Below are 8800 nucleotides of genomic sequence, written 5' to 3'. Positions count from 1 at the left end.
TAAATCTATTTTACTCTGTAAAATAAGTTGTCAATCCGAATCATCTTTATATATATAGATTTCAATTGTTAATTTTAGAAAATAAACTTTCCATGATACAGTTAATACGGTCAACAAAAAGAAAGAGAATTGTGAATTGTGTTTGCTCAATCACTGTCATCTTTAACTGTTTCATTTGGATCGTGAAAAAAATTAAGTCTTTAATTATGATTGACAACATTTGTAAAGCTGTACGTGAATGTAAAGAATTGTGCTAGATTATATTTCTTTCGTCCGAGGTATTGATTGTTTCAAGTCAGCTTCTTTTGAATAAATGAAATGGTCAGCAAATAGCGGAAATCAAATGGTTTATATATGGATGCCGAGTGTCTGTTGTAAATCATGCCCTAAGTCCTGAAAAAGTCAAAAATATTATGTAGATTACAAAGAATAGTTTAATGAAGACGTCAGCTTCAGAGAAAATTTGCATCAGTGTTTTTTTAACGTTTAAAGTTAATGTACTTTTTCCTTAAGCGAATGATAGTATTTATTTCATTAAACAACTTCATTACATCATCTTGAAAACTTTCGCATAGTTCTTATAAAATTAGGATTTTATACCGATCTAGTAAAAACAAAAATTATATTTTTTTCTACAAACTACCACGTAAGAACATATAGAAGAAGTTAGTTAGTTGACATGAGATTCACAACGATCCAAACGCATCCAAAATATGCTAAACAAAAGATATGATTCACCCTTTCCACGCAAATGATTGATTCAAACTTTCAAAATGTGCACTTTGAATTCTTTATAACTATCAACATTGAAAAAAGCGATTGCATATGAAATATGTGTTCATCCGTTTACATGATATACGTAAAATGGCGATTTATAATGTTCACTACTATTTAGCTGTCTTATTATCGGTTCATAGTTGTGAAGTTTAAGTCGTGCATTCGGTATCACAAAGTGGAGTAGGATAAAGTTTTCCTCTTTAAGTTCTTGAGATCATATCCCGATCTAAGTGGATCGATACTGCTTAGTCTTTGTGTTATAAAGTGCTCAGTAGACCTTTTTTGCAATGCTGTTGTCGGATTTTCATTATTTTTGATTGTCCTTTTTGTACATAATGATCTTTGCAGACTAACGTTATACTACCAATTTGATATTGAGTATATATGCATCATATGTGGGACGATATTAAAAACGTAAAATCACAAAAACACTGAACTCCGCGAAAAATTCGAGACGGAAAATTCTTAATCAAATCGCAAAACAAATGATAAAACACATCAAACGAATGGACAACAACTGTCATATTTCTGACTTGGTACAGGCATTGTTAAATGTAGAAAATGATGGATTGAAACTGGTTTTTTTTGTTCAATTTTATCATTTCCCTAAAATTTTCTATCCACCCAATAGCTACTTTGAATAAAGTTGAATCAGCGTTTGCTCACACTTCACGATTACCATTAATTTGCCATGATGTTATATTTCTTTTCGATTTTCGATTTTTATGGTTAGCTTGTAGATACTTTCTACATATTTTGTCAACGAAAAGAATATACAACTTCTACAATTTGTGGTGTTCTATATTTTGAATAACCAGATTGACACATGTTTTACAGAAATTGCATAAATAATACTTTGCGATTTGTATGAAAATAATCAATGGAGACGGATAGAATACATCAAAATGTAAATGTATGCAGAAAGCTTTAAGGGACTTGTAAGCGGCATTTGGCAAAACTTTTTCAGAATTCTTGATTCATACAGTTCTTCACGTTTATACGTGTTTTGCTTTCTAACTATTTTTTATTTGAGCGTCACTGATGAGTGTTCTGTAGATGAAACGGGCGTCCAGCGTATCAAATTATAAGTCTGATAACTAATGAGTCTTATATATTGCCTTTATTTATGAAAGGAAATCTCTTTGTAAACTATGATATTGATTATAAATAAACTCATCAAAGAAATTTCATATTTGCACCAGATGTGCGTTTCGTCCATAAAGGACTCGTCATTTTAAAACACTGGACTAAAAAAAGCTAAATAGCCAAACAAAATACAAAGATGAAAAGCATTTAGGTCCAAATTTCCTAAATGTTTTGCCAAAAAAAAGCCGAGGTTATCATTTTTTGGGGTCGAAAAAACCTTGGTATTGGGACAATTCAAAGTTTTGTTAACAGTTAATTTTCAGTAATGACCAAATCCATGATAATTCATGTCAAGGACTCACTATTTGCAGGTTAAAAGAAGCATTTTCAAGGCAGAGGACTTACAACATCTGTGTTATAAAAAAAATCATAGTTTCATTTAACGGCCATGATTTTGTCAATTTTTCTTTCTTAAATAGACTGGTCTATATTGGTGAGAAGTGTAAACAAAAATATACTGGACATTAATAAGTGGCAATAGCAAACACACTTTGGCTTTAAAGATCGTAAGAAGTTTTTGAATCATGGAAATATCCAGTTAAATTTTAATGTAATGATGTTTATCTGAGATAGTTTCGAATCGACATACACACATAGTTAGTACATGTAGTACTTTCTGTACTGGACTAGACCGTACGATATGAAATTAGTATTACCTTTTTTTTTCATTTTTCATCATCAATGCCTAATGATATAAATATATGCTATGAATTTAATTACAGATCGGTTTTAATGCAATATGTATATGTAAACACAATATTTACAACTTACTGTATAAATCATTTCTGCCTCAGTCTAGCTGTTTTCCTTAAATTTTTGAGAATTTCTTTTCATTACTTTCAAGTGAGCATACTTTTAAACGAGAACATTTTTCTGCAAAACTCACACCGCCAATTCCTATAATTGCCTTTAAAGACAAAACTAGGTTATGATATAAAAAAAATATACAGTCATATATGAGTTATATTAGTTGTAAGGATTTATCGGACAGATATATACTTACAGAAATTCATTAATATGAACCCCCCTTTATTGAAATAATTATTGGATGAAAAAAATGATAGAAAGAATGGCTTAATGTTACTTTCATACAATAACCAATATTATGGTTTGCGATAGTAATTTCGGTTTCGGTTGACACTTGAACCTTAGATACATTTTGATATTATTGAACATAAGAGACATTATTATAACTTTAACTTAATAAAATAATAAGTATAAATTCATTCATATCGAAACGAAACTAAATTTCTAAAAATCATTTAATACAACAAATGTATATTAAGTATAATTTGAAAAGCTTATCCCTTATTGATAAGATTTTTATCAAAATCTTACCTGACATATGTCATCCCATATTAAGTCGAAAGTTCGATCTAAGAAAATATCAGCATCACCGTGCATAATCTTTCTTTTATAGTACCAAAGTCTGGTCAAATTTGATGAGTCATCATGTTTCGAATGATGTGGTAAATAATCTACTATTTGTATACATGTTAAATTTCTAATCAGACAGACCATTAATGACACATCAAAAGACTCAGAATTGGCGTTTCCTGCAAAAATATTTATCAATTTCATGATTTTTTTTTTCGAAATAAGTATAAGCTCTGAGCAGTAATTCTATGATTAAATTATTAATGACTCTAACTATTATGTAAAGATTCAATGTATAGTGCGCAGTATTTGTTATGATCCTGTTTAATTCATACTATTGATTTTTGGACGTTTAAAATGTTATATAATTATTTATATCATATTTCAGATTTGAGAACTGATACTTGTTTGAAAAAAACACGACGAGGTTGTTCTTTGATTAACAATAACACATTTATTCCCAAAAGACGAAATGACATGAATATAAACAACTTTAAATCAGCGTATGGCCTGCAACAAATTGCAACCGAGAAGTCAACTATAAAAGCCAACACTAGACAAATATAAAATATTTCAAACAAGTTACGCAACGGCCTCATTTATGATTAAAAAAATTCTAAAAACAAACCAAGCTTGTAACGATTACGTCAGACGCACGTTTCATCTACATAATACTCTTCCATGACGATCTAATATAAAAAGTTTAATGACCACATCAAACACAAGATGTTAAAGGGTATTAAGAACCAAAAATACCACAAAACAGTACATACTCAGGTCTATATAAAACAATAATTGATCACTAAACTAGACACCAATCAACGACAACCATTGATTAACAGACTCTTGACTTAAGACTGGCATATAAAATGTGGTGATATTGTACTTGTCTACGATCGCATAACATAAATTTGATATTAAACAGTGATGTAAAAGTTTTACACAAACACTGTGAAAATCGGTTGGAAAAAATTTGTACAAAGAGTTCGGTATGAAGCACAAAAAAGAGAGAAAAGATACATAGTTGTAATATATGAATAATCGCAGTAATATATAATAATGTTTTATCAGAATACAACAAAATCAGTGTACTTCAAACTGTTTTTGTTAAGTCGTAATAAACAGTTTATAAAGCATGACAAATGCAATACCATAATAGAGATATAAACAGGACATTGAACTGTGTATTGGTTGCGTTTCTGTAAATATTGACAATGCAATTTCCCATAGGAACTCCTTTTACGGCTAAAACTGTAACACTTTTACTATGAAGTTTTGAAACAAATCTTATTCTAGTATTGAAAGTTCATAAGCACCAGAATTTTTTTCAAAGGTCAACATATAGGGCTGTTTGGCATATTTTCAACGATTATATGCCCTAAACTAAAAACCTAAACTAAACTAAAACCTAGAGTTTAAACTAACGCTAATGTTCTTAACTACCCCTACCTCGAATGAAATGTTACCACAGATGTAAACAATATACACATGTTTATTTATTGGAAACATTTCCAACGTATGTCTCTGTGAGATGGAACACAGAGAGCATAACTTGGAACCAACTATGTAAACAAAATTGATTTTCGATGAATATTCAAGATCTCCCCAAAAGAGGCGTGTTTTGAAAACAGCTTTATTTACAAAGTGCAACCTTTAAGTGTTTAAATCGTATCATAAAACATAATTAGGTACGTTTGTATATATTTATAACAAATTCCAACAATAAAGATCTGAAAAGATAACTGCATCTTTAAGACCAAAAACCTAACAAGTATCGTATCTTACATTAAAATCTTTCATTGGAAGATAACATCTTCCTAACAATAAAGATATGACATCGAATTTGTTATACGAATTCTACAAAAACGTTTTGATCACTGATCAATTAGTAAAGGTTTCAGAGATTCGTTCTACCTTAATTCCTTATTTGATAATTTTTAAGATTACTGAAACATACAATATTACAATACTGTTCCTACGACGGAAAATTATATTTAAAAAAAAAACATTATTCATTACAAAATTGATCTCTTTAATGATTAAGTAAGGCTTAATTAAAACCTACCAATTTCAATGTTGGTAAGTTTGACACAATTATTCTTTTGCTTAGAGACAAAAAAATGCTGCCGACACTAAAGTTTTATATATCTTTATCAATTTCAGAACCTGAACTGAAATGTTTGGTAGTGATTTCTCAAAACTGAAACATTTAAATTAGATTCAATTAGATGCTCTAGTTTCAGAGATACAACTCAAACGCTGCATTGTTCCCCAAAGTTCTTTTTTTAGCCATGTCTACCATGTTGGTTGACAGGCAGGGTCATGGGACACATTTTTACAAACTAAAAACCCTAAGCTCATTTGTGTCAAAGTTTGGTTAAATTTGTCTCAGTTGTTTTAGGAGAAGACTTTTGTAAAAGATTACAAAAATTTACGAAACAAAGTTAAATTTCACTTTAAAGGGCAATAAGTCCTAATGGGGTCTATTGACCATTTTGTTCATGTTGACTTATTTGTAAGACCTACTTTTCTGAACATCATTGCTGTTTACAAATTATCTCTATCTGAAATGATATTCAAAATAATAACCAAACAACAAATTTCTATAAAATTTGTTATTCAGGGGCAGTAACCTTACAACAAAAATGTGCTCTCAATGCTTTTGCGTCAGAGATTTAAGTAAAAATTTGCATTTTACCCCATTGTTCTATTTATAGCTTTGTCGGCCATCTTGTTTTGCATGTAGGTTCAACGGACATATTTTTTTAAATAAATACCCTAATAATGATTCTGACGAAGTTTGGTTCAATTTGTCTAAGAGGAGAAGATTTCTAAATGATTACATATATGTTAAAAAAATAGTTAAATTTTTTACCATAATTGACAATAACTCCTTAATGGGTCAATTGAACATTTTGGAATAATATTCAAGATAATAACAAAAAACTATAAAATTTCCTTAAAAATACCGATTCAGGGGCAGCAACCTTACAGCGGGATGTCTAATTTGTCTGAAAATTTCAGGACAGATAGATTTTGACCTGATAAACATTTTTTATACATCAGATATTTTGAAATCTGCATAACTAGGGAGCTGAAATGCATATAATCTAAGTTTTGAGAGTATTCAAGTGTTTCATAATGCCATAATGGATAATGAAATAACCCAGACATGTTATATAATACAATAGAATATGTGCCATTACTCCAAGTCCATTAAAATGAGAGTATATAAATAAGTGTTTATTCAATAGAGCAAATGAATAAACACTTCATCAGGAACTCTTACAATCGAAATTTTCAAAGTCTTGGAAATACTATTAGCTTTTTGATAAAAATATAAATCGACCTAAAAAAGAGAAGTAAAACATTCGTCTTTATTTGACGATTTATTGTGACGTTTTCTTAGCTCATATGGCCGTCAGGACCAAGTGAGAATTTTCTCATCACTTCATAGGAGAATATTGTCATTAACCAAACATGGCCACAATCATCATTGGGGTATCTAGTTTAAAAATGTGTCCAATGACACGGCCAACCAACCAAGATGACCGCCATGACTAAAAAAAGAACATAGGGGTAAAATGTAGGTTTTGGGTTATATCTCTGAGACCAAAGCATTTAGAACAAATCTGTCATGAGGTAAATAAATAATAGTCGAAAGATACTAAAGAGACAATTAAAAAATCGAAAATAAACTGACACAGCCATAACAGAAAAAACAGGAGACTTTTTGAAGATGTGTACGAAAAAATAAATACTTTCTATTCCGATCCGAAGGAGTGAATTACTTTTTTCTCCTATAAAGTCTATCAAAACAGGTGACGCATTACTTACTTTTGAACTAGATACTTGTTTCATTGACCTATGGCATTGCCCAAAACGTTTTTAAGTGAAAGGTAAAAACAAGAAACAAGGTTTTAGAAAGGAGTAGTTCCGGTAAGGACCGAATTTGGCCTCAAATTTCACGTTCATCGGACGAAAAATTTTGACAATTTTTTAAGCTCTTAAGTGTTTATTTTATTTGAATAAATTCGTGTATGTGAAAGATTTCAACTGATTTAACCATTAAAAACGATCCAATTTAAGCTCAAATATGAAAAATCTACCAAATATGCCGAAAAATGTCACTTTTTAGATGTTTTTTGTCAAAAATGAAAGAGGCCGCGCCGCATCCGTGTTGATCTTCAACCTTTATATATGTTATGTATTATCATAAAATACAACTTACATTTGAATATTAAGGATGAACACGAATGCGGCCACTTTCGTTTAACACGAAAAATTAACTAAAATGATAGAATTGTGAAGATTTTAGTAATTTAGCATGACTTTACGGTGCTAGTACTCGATACATGTGCATTGTTATGTCAAACACAACCCATATTTATGTAGCAGAAGCATTCTACTGCCCAATAAATAGCTAAAATTTACATTTTAATAACTTTGTGAAACGGCTATATTTTTGGGCCAAAAAGGAGTCTTACCGGACCTACTCCTTTGTTTTATTTCAAACATATTTTTGGCCAAAAATACAAAAAGTATAAGACACAGTAAGTCCCGGAAGTTTGGTACAGCTGTGCGTCAGTAAATTTTCCGTAAAGTATGAAACAATTATGTCTAAACATTTTGTTCTTGTAAGTTTTAATGCATTTGTAGAAAAATAATAAGTTCAGGTCTATTGAAATAATCAGTATTCAGGATTTTGCTAGAATAATCTTTACTCGATATGAAACCCATTTCCCCATATTTTCGAGAAAATATGAGTTTGTGCTATCATAACAAAAAATAAAAACTATCAAAAAATCAACCAGTTGCAAAATGTCAATCGGCTATGTCCCTCTTGTTTTATATAAAGATATTTCGAAACCGTTGACAATTTCATGGTTTAAATAATGGCCATAATCACCACGTACTGTCGAGATACGTGTTATCTGTACCCGATCCATAAGAAATTGGGAAATCTTTATTAGTACAGTTTTTACATTAGGAATCGGGATTCCATTTCCGTTCTAGTTTTGACTTCATGAAAATTAAAAACTCGTTTTTCTACATTTTCTACCTGATAACATGAACATCATCTCAACAGATAATGCGTTTCTCAGATTAGTTTTAACGTCGTAATACCAAACTCTTGGATGTGTACTGATTAATGCTTTAGTCTGAGTCGATTTATTTATTAATGTTATTAGTTGTATTTAGCTTTGTAACTTTAAGAACTCGTATATCGGTGCTCTGTGTTTATTAATGACTTTCTATGCTTCGTATAGATCCATGTGCCATTGTCAACTAATTTACAGTAAGTTGTTCAAGTGTTTTGTGCTGTTACACCTCTGTCTCAAGTTAAGTGGAAGTGTTGATCGCTCACAAACATATTGAATCCATCCTTTTTCTTTCTTTATGTGCCTGTCACACGTCAGAACTCTGTAATTCAGTGGTTTTTGATGGTTCATGTCTGTCATATTCGTTTTTCGTAAGTAACTTGTGTTGTTGTAAATAT

General features: G+C 30.4%; 1 long non-coding RNA gene across 1 annotated transcript; it reads right to left on the bottom strand.

Moving 5' to 3' along the window:
- Window positions 1-214: 214 nt before the first annotated feature.
- Window positions 215-3351, bottom strand: LOC134694821 (uncharacterized). The gene is made up of 3 exons (XR_010102617.1): window positions 3262-3351; window positions 2695-2830; window positions 215-393 (listed from the first exon to the last, which is right to left on the bottom strand). It is a non-coding gene; the product is annotated as an uncharacterized LOC134694821 (long non-coding RNA).
- Between the last annotated feature and the right edge of the window lie 5449 nt (window positions 3352-8800).

The sequence above is a fragment of the Mytilus trossulus genome, chromosome 13 (genome assembly GCF_036588685.1).
Source record: "Mytilus trossulus isolate FHL-02 chromosome 13, PNRI_Mtr1.1.1.hap1, whole genome shotgun sequence".
NCBI lineage: Eukaryota > Metazoa > Mollusca > Bivalvia > Mytilida > Mytilidae > Mytilus > Mytilus trossulus.
This window is presented reverse-complemented; position numbering and strand designations above follow the sequence as displayed.